This window comes from Capsicum annuum, chromosome 6 (assembly GCF_002878395.1).
Source record: "Capsicum annuum cultivar UCD-10X-F1 chromosome 6, UCD10Xv1.1, whole genome shotgun sequence".
Classification (NCBI taxonomy): Eukaryota; Viridiplantae; Streptophyta; class Magnoliopsida; order Solanales; family Solanaceae; genus Capsicum; species Capsicum annuum.
This window is the reverse complement of record NC_061116.1, coordinates 76,107,817-76,122,257: the sequence shown is the minus strand read 5'-3', so window position 1 is coordinate 76,122,257 and position 14,441 is coordinate 76,107,817. Positions and strand designations below refer to the sequence as shown.

The window sequence follows — 14,441 nt, the reverse complement described above, 5'->3', positions numbered from 1 at the left end:
CCAACCGGATTACAAGATGATTTGTACAGTGTTTATAGTAATATGTAAGCCTTAAAAAACTCTAGGATGCTTTGAAAAAAAAAGTACAAAACAAAGGATGTTGGTTTGAAGAAGTTCATAGTTATAAAGTTTATGCACTTCAAAATGGTAGTCGGTATCACTACAAAAAATAGGTCAAATTGTGAAGGTTTATTTGTGGGGGTTATTTTATCCCCACAAAATTATATCAATTGCAGGGGTTTTAATCTCCGCTATCTATTAAAAAAAATATCGAAATATTGATTATTATAATTATAGAGCTTTATTTGTGGGGGTTATTTTAATCTCCGTAAAATTATATTAATTATGGTGGTTAAATCACATACCGTTAAAAAATTTATATTTGCAGGAGTTTTAAACCCCCCGCTATCCATTAAAAAAATAGCAGGATGTTAATTACTTTAGTGTTGCCTCCATTTTTCTAAAATTTCCCTCTCAAATTTTCCCCCAAATCAATTTTTTTCCCAAAACCATTTTCTAATCGCCAGCTTCCTGTGGTAGATGGTAAGGGCCAAATTTATTTTTGTTTACAACCTCTCAATCCTATTATTTTCTAATCGATTGACTATTGTTAATGAAGGTGGGAAACGTTATAAGGGCCGCCCTTCAGATATTTTCCAAATTGAATGCAAATTCGAGTGTTGAAATACATAATTTAAGGTAATTTCTCTAGACTCAACTTGTTTGAGTATTGAAATACCTATTTGCCAACACTTTTTTCCTAATTGTTTCTCTTTTTTTTTGGTTTGTCCTGCAGTATAAAACAATGATTCATTAGTGTTTTAGTTTTCTAAAATCACATAAATTTGGTTAATAATGGCAACGCGGCGGCCTCTAAGGCATCCAACTCATACATTGGGAGTCTCATTTGCTTGATTACAAAGTCTGATATTCATTATGAAGGTCTTTTGTTCCCTCTTGATGCTCCTGAATCCACCATCGGTCTTTGTAACAGTAATACACAAAACTCGCCTCACACTCTATTTCAATTTTTATTTGGAGAAAGAAAATGGCAGAAAAATGTTGTGAAATTGTTAGTTTTTTGTGATTATCAGAGTTTTGTTTTATTTATGAAAAATGGCAAGAAAAATATTGTTTAATTGTTAATTTTGTGAATGTATAATTAATACTTTTGGTGTGTGTGTTTGTGTTATCAGAGTTTTAGGTGATTGAAGCAAAACGAAAAGAAAATTTGAGATTGTTTACGTGTTGTATAAGCTGGGAATTGAATTATACAGTGTGATCATGATCATGTTTATATGTGTTGTGTAATTGTTAGTTTTTCCTGATTATCAAAGTTTTATTTTATTCATAAAAAATTGCAGGAGAAATGTTGTGTGATTGTTAGTTTTGTGAATGTGTAATACTTTTGGTGTGAGTTTTTGTGTATCAGAGTTTTAGGTGAATGAAGCAAAACAATTTTTTTTGAGATTGTTTACGTGTTGTATAAGCTGAAAAATTGGATTATACAGTATGAATAGGCCGTGTTATCATGATCATGTTTATTTGTGTTGTGTAATTATTTTCTATTGTTTGGAGTTTGATACTTGTAAGAGAAAAGTAGATATAGATCTGTCAAAGGAAAATATGTTATGGCGAAGTGAAAAAATGAAATTGTTTGTTAGTTGTATGAGCTGAGAATTTGAATTATATACAGTGTGTGAATAAACTGCGTTATCATGATCATGTTTATTTATGTTTGTTATTAGTTTATGTTGTTTGGAGTTGAATACTTGAAAGAGAATATCGATATAGATCTGTCAAAGGAAAAAAAAAGGACTTTCTGAAGCAATGTTACGGTGTTAGGGTTAATAATTTGAAGAGTGTGGCTAGAGACCAAAAAACTAGGTGATTCTTCTCATCTGTCCTAGCCTTGATGGACAGAGTAAATAAATAAAAGCTTGATTTGAATTACAAGAAGAATTTGTTCAAAAGAAGATAAATTACTTCTCCAACAAGTATTTTAAGCCTACGCTCTTCCATTTTTAACATGGATAAGCTAGCGCCTCTTGTGGTTAGTGTCTCCTTGTGTTATAACAAACATTATGGACTTCTCTAGTACCTGAATTTTATGGCTTGCCATTTTCTTATTGCCTTTTTGCATTAACAACTATTGTGTATTTTGGCTAAATTAATATTATTTAATTATTTAGAGGTATATTTTACTTGTTTCATCTTGAACTCTTAGCTTCTTATCGCGTACATTTATGACACATGAGTCATCTGTTTGTGGTCCAATGAAATCTTATGGAACAGAAGGACGAAAGAAGGATGGACCTCATATATCTCCTAGTGACAAAATTTATGAGTACATTTTCTTCTGAGGCAGTGACATAAAGGTGAGCTCTACTTCTGTCTTTACCTGCTTAAATTGTGTGCTTTGTGGATCATTGTAATTAAAACTTCAAGAAACTGGTTGCCATTGTTGACCAAGTGGAGGATCCTTGAATATATTTCTTTCGGTGGTGGCAGGGTGACAAGTCCTTTTAAGCGGTAGGGGCTATGCAGAAGTATTGCTTTGGCTATTGCAATAATTTTTTGCCGCTGTACCTTTTATTTAGTTCCAACTGCTATAGCCCGTCTGTCTTTGCGAATACGGTCAAAAGCCAGTACCCTAGTTTTCCCATTCAGCTCTTCAAATCTTTCTTGAAGTTTGGTTAAGAAACTAGGATCTTGGTTTTTAGTATATTAATAAGTGAAGATGGCTATCTCATCTTTATTCTTCTTCCATGCCTCCTATCCTTCTACTTTTGCCGAAGAGTACATCATCTCATACATGCTTCAGTGAGGAGTGTCTATTGATGGTTCTGTTTCTTTTTCTGGATCTTGTCAAGTCACCAATGGGCAGAATTGTTGCTTTTTTCAATGTATTCCTCTAGAGTCAATTTGGTGGTTACTCATTAGAGTGCATGTGATAATAGTCAATAACTAGCATATGATAATAGTCAATAACTATGTAACATGCCTAATGCTTGCATCTTCACGACACGTACAGATAGATATCATGCAAGGGTAGTTGAATTTTTTCTTATTCAGTGTCTTACACCGCCGTTCCTGTTATCTTTTTAAAATCGTACTCTTCCAGAACTAATTTGATGGTCAATCATTAGAATGTATGTGGTAATAGTCAATAACCACGTACATGCTGATTCTGCTTGTATCTTCACATCTAACTATTTCTAATAGCCGGGTAGGATTGAATGTCTCAATAGTGAGCATTCTTATCCTGACTGAATAAATAAAGTCGTTGAAAATGCCCAAGTTCAGTCCCAGTAGCTTCTCGTTCAGCCTATGTTCAAGACTATCTGGCTAGATTGTCAAGAGTCTGCCACTGATAAAAACATATAAGTTCTATTGTTCAAGGTATACTTTTAGTTTATTCCCCTCTTCAAGAGACACCTCAAAGAGAATCTTGACACCCATAAAGGTATACTTTGTAAGGAGATAAAGTGACACTATACAGTTACATGATTTAATTTCTTTTCTACAACTTTGCATCTTCTAGATGCTCATCAATGAATCCTTTACCTTTCCTTATAAAAATGAGACATTGGAGGTTCCCAGGTTCCTCATCTCTTCCCTTTTTTAGGTTTAAGCTACCGGGTAACTTATGTTTCCCTTAAAAGACTCAAAATACTAGATAATATAGAAATTCTCTAGGTTGTCAAATCCTGTGGTTCAGAGAGTGGTATTAAAGCTTTGGCATCGAAAGTCTTAAAAATGTTTAGATGTATCTTGGTGGCTTAATTGAAGAAATATCAATTTTATGGCTCGTAACAAGAAAAAAACCACATAGAGTACTAATGTATCTAGATTTTATGGAAATTGTTTGGTGCAAATGCATTCTTTGTCCTAGGATATTCTTGGATTGGGTCAAAGATACGTGTATCATTTAGTTGCAAGCATTTTAGCTCTCCAAAGAGTTTTACCGAATGCTTAAAACGACGGAAAATAGTAACCAATTCTCATTGTACTAACTGTGTCAATGAACATAAGAGGATAAAGTTTTCTGGATGCAGCCTTGAGGTTGCCGTTGGAGTTTGTTCTATCAGTTTTCCTACAATGGCAAATTCATTGTCTTTCCAACAATTGTTTACCTTAAATTTGTTAGTTTCAAAGGCCTAATTCTCTAGGATTTTTTGAAAATATTCTCTGAAAAAGATTACAGTATTTTCATTGAGGGATACAAAAATCTTACTCATATTCTTAAAGGATAAATTATTATTCAGTATTGGGATAAAGTAGGTCCCACATTGTGGAACTGAGTTGAGGATTCATATATCCAAATCTAATTAGTTTGAGATAGATTGACCAATAGTTGGTCAATTGATTAACATTTTGCTTTAAAGTGTTGTATTTTAAAGTGTTGAACATACAACTACTTCTCCAAATTGTTCTTTTTTTTTTGTGTTGTGACCAACCCTAGGAAGATCTAAGGAGCTTCTTTACCCCTAATTTATTATCCTTTATGTAGCAAATATGCAGTAGATATTTTAGCCACTTGCAAAGCCATGTGCAAAAAAGGTGTATAATTGTGCCAAACACAATTAATGGTTGCAGTTATGTGCTAAGTTGACGCAACCTCTAGCCCTTTTTGGTTACTGCACAAGTGACAGACATTACTTGAGTGTATAGTCGTGTAATTCAGATAAATTTTTTGCCTGTTATATTGTTTCTCCCATTTCAAGTTGATTTGTTTTCAATCATCTAAGGACCCATTTGGCCATATGTTTTGGAATCACATATTTGAAATTTTTGCCAAATATCTGTTTGACCATAGACCATATTTGTATCCCTTTTTTCAGATAGTTTGGCAGGTATTAGTTAAACCGAGGGTCCATTAGAAATAATCGGTAGAGATAGTGGTGAGGTCCACGTACATTTTACCCTTCCCAAATTCCACTTGTGGGATTACACTGTGATGTTGTTGTTGTTATCTGTTTGCTAATAGAAATTATCTAGTTTCTAGGAGAATAGCTTTTAAATTTCAAAATCTGCTTCAAACATGTTTCTGAGTTGTTGATTTCTCTTTAAATTTTAAAATCTGAGGAAAGCACAATATTTGGAACTGAAGAGAAAATACCACAGATGCACAAAAATACACATAAAAGTATGAGTTTGAGATGGGACTTATTGTATGTTGAGCATTACCATTGTGATTAGAGATTACAGAACAACTTCTGCTAATAGGAAAATAGAAGAAAACAAATGAATCATATCGACGATGTTTTTAGTTGTACGCAGATATAAATGTTCTATAATAACGCATGAAAATTTATCTGATTGATTTTTATACTTTGTATTTTTATGTAGCCAAGTAATGCAGCTAGTGGACCCATTTCGCCCATGAATGCAAGGAGATCACCTGATGATAGTGATCCTAATGACAGTCGTTGATTTCATTACAAATTATCTAGGATATTCAATTATGATGATGTAATTGTGTGGTTGGAGTGAATCTTAGAATATTGAAGGTTTTGTGTTTAAATTTGATTTTGGGGTTTGAAGATACTAGTTAATGTTAAAAATTTGGACTTTGAAGATGTTAATGTTGAAAATTTAATTTTTAAGTTTAATGTTTAATGTATTTTTGATATGCTTATCAATTACAATGTTTAATTAATCATGTTGTGTTAATGATATATGAATTGAACAAATATTGGATTGTAGGTTATGCCTAAATGAACAATTACATCTGAGCTAAAATTAGAATCTATAATTAGTTATTGAAAATTGATGGGCCCCATTAAATTAAAAAAAAAAGAAAAAAAAATTACGGAGGTTTTAAACCACCGCAATTTTTAAATAAAATTTATTATGAAAAAAATTAAATTTAGAGTAACGGGGGGCAATCGTCGCAAAATAATCGCCACAAATTAACTATGGTGGTTAGAAAAAAATTGTCACAAATTGATTGTGACGGCTCATATTGTGGCGGTTTTGGAAACCCCCAGAATTAAAATTTGTGGGGATTTAAAATCCCTGCAAATTTTAAAATTAACCCCCACAATTTGACCTATTTTTTGTAAAGAAGGTTGTTATACCAAATTTCCGGAATTGCAAGTATATCTATGATCTCCTTGCTAAAGGTATTAACTTACATAATATCTTGGGTAAACATTTTAAGAATGTTCTTAATACTTGACCTTTGATATGGATTTAGTTGTGAATGATGCATTTTAAGTGACTGCAATACTTAGAGAAGCCATCTTTTTTGTGAAAGAACTTCAAAATTATCTGAAACACAAATGCAATGAGAACAATCTCAAAGATCTCATTGTACATTTGTGGACCAAAAAGGATAAAAAGGTTGCAGAAAAGGGTCAAGTAGAAATTCGGCGATATCGAAATCACATAGTAGTTTAGAAGTTTTGCCTAACTATGAGTTCAGTAAATCACAAAGACAAACATGTATTGAATCTAAGTTTGCTAAGCATTTTTATAAGTCCGTTGAAATAAATTTCAGTCTCTTAAAAGTGATTCACACAGATATTTGTGATATGAAGGCAACACTATATCACGGTAAAAAAAAGTATTTCATCACTTTTATTGATGATTGCATGCATATTGTTATGTTTATTTGTTGAACAGTAGGAATGAAACAATTGAAGTATTTAGGCAATATAAACCTGAAGTTGAAAATAAGTTAGATGAAAAGATAAAAATAATAAGAAGTGATGGGAATGGAGAGTATGAATCTCCTTTTGCAAAAATATTTTGAAAAATAAAATTGTCCATCAAACTAATGCCCCTTAATTATCTCAGTCCAATGAAATTATAGAAAGAAAAAAAATCAAATGTTGAAGGAAATGATGAATGTCTTATTTATAAGTTTTGATTTACTGCAAAACTTGTGGAGAAAAGTTATCCTTACAGCAAACGAATACTCAACTGAATGCCCAACAACAAGACATAATCTATTTCATATGAAAAATAAAAAGAAATAAAACCTAACTTAAAATATTTCAAAGTATGGGGGTATCTAGTTAAAGTCCAAGTTTATATCTCTTAAATTTATAAAATAGGATCAAAGTCCGTGGATTGTGTTTTTATTGGATATTTTACAAATAGTAAAGCATCTCAATTTTTGGCTCACAAATATGGATATCCTAATATTAATGATAATACGATAATTGAATCAGATAAAACTGAGTTCTTTGAACATATTTATCTGTATAAAATAAGATATGTGTTATCTAGTGAAGGGTCTAAACAACCTCAAGAAGAACTAAAGGAGAATGTACTTAGCAAAGATAATCCAAGTCGTAATAAACGTAAAATGATATCTACTCCCTTTGAATCAAATTTTGTAACATTGCTTCTTGAAAATGAGCCTCAAACATTCAAAGAAGTTGTAATGACTTTTCAGGACATTTCTTATATTCCTATTTATTTCCACCGATAGAGCTTTCCTATAGCTGTCCCAAGTCATTTATGACTTACTGGAACCGATAGTTCGATAACCTAGCAGTTCGTTTGGTTGTTAGAACTATTTTCCTATTTAAAATTCTTCATTGATTCTCCATGACCACTGAGCAAAAACATTAGTAAAACGACTTCGGATGTGAAATCCGACTTTGCCAATGCCTCAGAAACGTCGACATCTATGTGGTTGCATATCTCATTTGCTCATATTATATTCCAAATGCATCACGAGGCATTGGCTAAAGCTTGGAATTAAATTCCAAGTTTTAGCTATCGTCTGTCAAGGTTGGAGATATCGCGATCGTAGTGGGTTGAGTGTGATCGCGATGGACGTTATTGCGGCTTAGCACGTATGCATGATCATACCTCCAAAGAGCTGGGCAAGGTCTATTTAAAGGCTCTTTTGATCGAGAATTGGCCCTTTCTTCCATTACTTTGAGTCCTCAAACCCTAATAGAAGGTAAAATCCTTAAAGTGAGTCTTGTGGGTTGATTAGGAGCTTAAAGAGCTTGTGTATTCGCGATTAACATCAACTCTAAGGTAGAATTTCTTCCATTTTGGTGTTGAATTCTTAATTTCTAGACCCAAAATCTCAAATGGCTTGAGGCTTGATTTTTAACCCCAAATGTGGTTATTTGCACAGATTTCTTGAGGGTTATAACTCCCTAATGATATTTGAATGTTGGGTTGGTCTCAAAAATTCATTTTTCATATATGGGACCCACTTGGGTTTTTTTTGTGTCAATTTAGACCTAAAGCATTATAGTTCAATATGGGTGTTTTTATTCTCATAATAATGCATAGATTGTTGTTGATAACTTGGCTTATGGAAGAAGCTTTGAGGAAAAACAAATATTGTTGGTTCGTGAGATATTTGGACTCAAGGTAGGTTAGGCTTACTTGTAGTTAGATTGAGATTTATTGTGGCATAATTGTGATATCTTGATAAGATTAGGCAGGATCTTAGACGTTGAAATGGAAATAGTATTGCTTTGGATTAGTTGAGACATTTAGGCTATTGAACTTGTTAAGTGTGATATTTGACTTATAGTCTAAAAAACCTTGGCTAGTTGAACTTGTTATCTCATGAGTAGCATGAGAATGATCTAGTTGCCCTAGTTAGAAGGAGTGACTTTACTCACTCACCTTATTAGTGCGTTGGTCTAGTTGTAAAGTTGTAAATTGACTTTAGGTGCTTGGATGACTTAATAGTAGCACTTAAGGTAGAATTGTCCTATAGAACTAGTATGGGTTGATAAATCTTTGAGATATGATTAATATAACTTAGTATAATTTTGGGTAGAAGTTACACTTGAAGAAAATAATTTGAGATATTAGAAGTGGAACTTGACCGGCCTAATCTTGAACTACGTATCTCCATTAGTGACCTAGATACTTGATAAACGCCTAGATTATACTATGGTAATATGGCGGCTAAACCAGATAAGTGGGTTATTCTTGATGATGATGTTGGAAATAATGCGCATACATGATTGAATAACCTATTATCATTACTTGGAAAATGTTAGAAAGTCTTGTAAATTGAACCCAGGGTTATGCTATCACTTAGCTTTGGCTAGTTTATTATGTGAATCTTGAATTATGCCATTACTCATATTGTGATCAAGTCTAATGAATAAACTTAGATTTATGTTAAAGAACCCCTTTTGCTAGTATTGTGAATTATGCCTAATAAGGGAGATTTTAAAAAGTATGACCATGGCTTGGGATTGATCATGCTAATAATTATGTCAAGCCGGTAATGCATTGAGTGTTCATACCATTTGAATATATGTGTTCATGGACATACCATTTTAAATTATTGATGATAAATAGTAAGGTACCATGTTATGATTTCCCTTACTTTTCTTACACTCTATTGTTTGTGGGGCCTGTACTTGATATTGAATTAGTTATATACATATATATATTATTGCTTGGATGAATATTGATGCTATGGTGAATATTGATGATATTATGATGCCCGGTTCATCTGGAGGATATATTGATGATATTATAATGCCCGGGATATTCAAACGATATATTGATGATATTATGATGCCCCATACATCCAAAGGGTATATTGATGCTATGTTGATGCCCGACAAGGCCGGAGGATATGTTGATCTTATGTTGATGCTTGAATGCTATGTCGATGCCCGACAAGGCCGAAGGATATATTGATGATATGATGATGCCTGGTGAATTCGAAAGAGGTATTGATGTTACAATGATGCTCGATGAATTCAAAGGATATATTGATGATTATGGTGATGCTATGTATGGTAAGCATATATAAATTTATATATGTATAAGTTTGGTTATGCCCTTATATTATTATGCACGTATGTGCATTAGGGATATGATGTTTTCCTTGGAAAGTAGTCTATAATTCTCTACCATTAAGTCTATAATTCTCTACCATTAATCACTTGTTTAAGTGGTGTGGCTCTTGTTAATTCTAATTAGTGAATAGAAATGTAATATGCCAAATATTGAGTTAAGAATAATTGGTAAGTGTAACCATGTGTAGAACCAAGTAATCACCTAGTGGATGTATTTGACTTGAATAAATGGATAGATTATATTTGCCTAGTAAAATAAGTTATGTGATAACTAGTTGTTTATATTACTTGATGGATAGAAGCGTGGAATACTAGTTGGCAGACCATGTTTATTTAAATTGTGGTTACTAATAATTACAGTTGTAAGCGGCTTATGATGATAATAGACTTAGCATTGTTAATAACTAGTGATATTGATGCCTAGTGGGTAATGCCGTTGGATGCCTAAATGTTGACTTAGAGATATATGATGCTAACTAGTATGAGGTGTTGGTTATTAGATAGATAAATGTGTTTGCTGATATGTAATCCCCTTCCTATGTGATGACTGATGCGCCTACGGTAACTAGGAAAGGACTTTGGTTAAATGATGACTATAGGTTAATTGTGCATCTTGACTAGATGTAAATATTGGCTCATAGCGTATAATAATTAGTTGCTATTTACCTAATGGAGGATTATAAGGAATTGGTTAAGCTAATGATTGTAGGCCTTATGACGTCTAGAAAATTAGTAGCCTAATAATAAGCCTTGGTTAATTCATAATTACTAGATAGAGTGTATTGATACTATAGATACCTAGACGGCTATGTGACTATTATTATGATTACTTTGGTATGAGTTATTTCAATTATGGTAATTGATGATGATGATGGATTTTGACAAATGATACTTTAAGGGAAATGTGGAAACCGTGGTTAAATGTGCATTGGTTATATTTATATATATCTTGATACGTTGATGATTTGATCTATTAATGCACTCTCTGGTGGTATGGGATGCCATTATGAGTTCTTTACTTTATGTTCCTTTTGGGTGTACTTCCCGGTGGTATTGGACACCGTGGTAAGTTCTTTTACTTCATGCTCTAATGGTAGTATGTATGTTAAACTTGGTGCTTATGCAATTATAATTGTGTATATGTTTCTTTAACGCTTCCGAATCGATTATTCATGTTATATGAAGGTTATGGTATGTATCGATATGATATATCGTATTATTGTTCTAGTTGATTATTTATTTTGTACAGTGATGATGGAGATGATCCAGGTTCGATTCTGTACCTTGACTTTGATATATTATCCTGCTTTATATCGCTTATAAATCATGATTTATCTCATTCTGCCGATGATGCCTACTGAGTACCCATTATTTTTGTACTTATACTATACTTCTATACCATTTTAGTGTAGACTCGAGTTTAGTCACTGCCACTGAGTTGAGATCGTGCTGTGTTGAACTTCCAGAGATAAGGTGAGCTCTTGGAGTTTGAGTCACCCATTTCCCCTCTTTCTTTATTCTGTCTTTTGTATTCAAGACAAATGTATAAGACTATTTAAGGCTATTTAGACTTTGAGATATAATTACTATTGTCGAACTTAGATGCTCTCGTACTGATATTACCAGGTCATGGGCATTGGTATCCATAGTTGTTTGTCTATTGTGGAACATTATTGTTTGTTATTTTGTTCATCTATTGTGGCCCTTGTTAGGCATTTCTACCAGAGTAACCCATTGCCTTAGCTCTGGGTTACGGTGTTCATCACGATTCATGAATTGGATCGTGACAAATTAGTATTAGAGTTAGGTTTTACCAACATTATCGGTATATGAGCAAATGTCTAATAGAGTCCTACAGATCGAAACATTGACATTTGTTTTCTATATTCGAGAGGCTATGGGACATTCATAGGAGTCCTTTAATTCTTTCACTCATATCATGCTAAGAGTCTATGTTGATTTGTAGGATATTTTCTTGACTTTACTCTTTCATAGATACCCAGGATGTGTGCTACAACTACGCGTAAGGAGGGTCCCGAGATCTAGTCTCATGATATGTCCCCAGTTAGAGATCAAGATGGGCCTCCTTAAAACCCCATTCCTGCACCTGATCAAGAGATTCCTCTGCCACAGCTAACGATGGGATAGGGATTAGCCCAGGATCCACTAGGTTTTATTCCCTTTTCATTGCTTAAAGATGCTTTGGTTCAGCTATTGGGTATTGTTGATGGTTTGCCGACTACTAGGGTAAGAGTACAGGGTGCATCTACAAATCCTAGAGTTGAGGATCCTCCTATATTGGCAGTTGTTTCTCTGGTGGTCGCTCAACCAGTTATGACCCAACCTGCTATGTCTATCGAGGAGCGAAATATGCTGACTAGGTTCTTAAGGTTGGTTTCACCTTAATTTTCTGGTGCTTTTGGAGGGGATGCATTTGAGTTTCTGACTAACTGTGAGGATAGGCTTTGTGGTTTAGGCCTTGTTGTGACTCGTGGTGTAGATTACACCATATTTTTGTTGGATTTGTTTGACTGACACTAGTGGAGAGGTTTTATTAGTTCGAGGCCAATTAGATCTTCTCCTCTTTTATGGACTCAGTTCTTAGAGATGTTCTTGGAGAAGTATATGCCATGCAGTCTTAGGGATCAATTAAGAGATTAGTTCTCTAGATTAGAGCAGGGTTCTATGACAGTCATCAAGTATGAGGCCCATTTTCATGAGTTGGCAGGCATACGACTTTATTTTGGATACTGAGTATGAGATAGTTGACTGCTTTGTGAGAGGATTAATACTTCCTGTTCAGATGGCTACTCAGAGTCTAGTCGCTTCGGGTAGGACTTTTGCTGAGGTTTCTGATTATACTAGAGTGATAGAAGATATACATCGTGAGGGCCATGATAAAAGGCCTAAGTATCAAGGCAGATTTGGTGGGAGCTGTAGTAGTTCCTAGTTTAGAGGTGGTACTTCTTATGTTAGGCATCCTCTACGTCCATCTTTTTAGCCTCAGAGTCTGACTAGTCGACCAGTTCAGCCAGTTTTTCAGACCACTGATGGAGGTTAGTTTGGTACTAGTGGTCACCTTGGTAAGGAAGGTGATCATTCTTTGAGAGGTTCATTTGTAGGCCACATTAAATGTGGTGGTTTCCCCAGTTTAGCTGGATCTGTGTGTTCTGGTTCTGCTCGCAATTCTTGTTTTACTTATGGGCTTTTCGATTATTTCTCTAGAGAATGCCCTAGTCATGGGGTGATGGTTGTTTTAGCCCAGGGTGCTACTCCTATTAGGGCAGTTTATCCCTTAGGTTGAGGTGGTTTATAAGGTTGTAGAGGTGGTTACCAGGGTAATCGAGGTGCTACTTAGGTAGGCAGGACATGAGGTTGGTCAGGTGCCCAGCCAAGTAGCAGGCATGGTCAGTTGTATACAGTATGTGCTAGAGCTAAGGCTAGCACTTCATATGTTGTAGTTGTAGCATGATTTTGGTGTGCCGCAAGTCAGCCCTTGCTTTATTTAATCCTAGATCCACTTATTCTTATATATATACTTATTATGCACCACGGTTGGACTTGAATAGTGTTTTATTATCTGTGCCATTGTACGTTTCTACTCCCATGGGTGATTCTTTAGTAGTGGATTAAGTATTCAGATCATGTGTTATGATAGTTACTGATGTTGATACCTATTCTGATCTTATTATTCTGGATATGTTAGATTTTTATGTAATTTTGAGCATATACTGTTTATCCCACTATAATGTGGTAATGAATTGTTTTGCAAAGATCATTACCTTAGCCATGTCCGATGTACCCCTAGTATTAAGGCAGAGAGCAGTTAGCCACGAGCCGACATAGATTATTTCTTATATTTGTGCTAGAAGGCTTATATCAAGGGGTTGCAAGTCTTATCTCACTTATGTATATGATACTCATGTAGAGAGTCTATCGCTTAACTCTGTTTCTATTGTGTATGAGTTTTCTGATGTGTTTGCTACCGACTTGCTTGGTATTCCCCTTGACCGTGAGATTGAGTTTGCTATTGACCTTGAGCCTGACACCCAACCTATTTTTATGGAACCTTACTGTATGGCTCCTGCTGAGCTTAAGGAGCTGAATTCTCAGCTCTAGGATCTTCTTGCTAAGGGTTTTATTAGATCGAGTATGTCCCCGCTGGGTGCCCTTGTTTTGACTGTTACAGAATAAAGATGGTTCAATGAGCATGTGTATTGACTATAGGCAGCTTAACAAGGTGATGGTGAAGAATCGTTATCCTATGCCTAGCGTTAATGATTTGTTCGACTAGCTTCAGGGCACAATCCTATTTTCTAAGATAGATTTGAGGTTCGATTATCATCAGTTAAGGATATACCGAGGAAAGCCTTGAAGAACTGTTATGGTCATTATGAGTTCTTGGTGATCTCTTTTGGGCTGACTAATGCCCCAGCTGCATTTATGGATTTGATGAACTATATGTTCAGATCGTACCTAGACTCCTTTGTCATTGTGTTCATTGAAGATATTCTTTTATATTCGAGTAGTAGTAAAGACCATGCAATATTTAAGGATTGTGCTCCAGACCATCAGAGACCATATGCTTTTTGTCAAGTTCTCTAAGTGTGAGTTTTGGCTTGAGTCAGTGTC

General features: G+C 34.4%; 1 long non-coding RNA gene across 1 annotated transcript; it reads left to right on the top strand.

The window, feature by feature from the left end:
• The first annotated feature begins 396 nt into the window (after nucleotides 1-396).
• On the top strand, nucleotides 397-5,580 carry LOC124899418. The gene is made up of 4 exons (XR_007056889.1): nucleotides 397-543; nucleotides 620-699; nucleotides 2,296-2,378; nucleotides 5,353-5,580. It is a non-coding gene; the product is annotated as an uncharacterized LOC124899418 (long non-coding RNA).
• The last annotated feature ends 8,861 nt before the right edge of the window (nucleotides 5,581-14,441 follow it).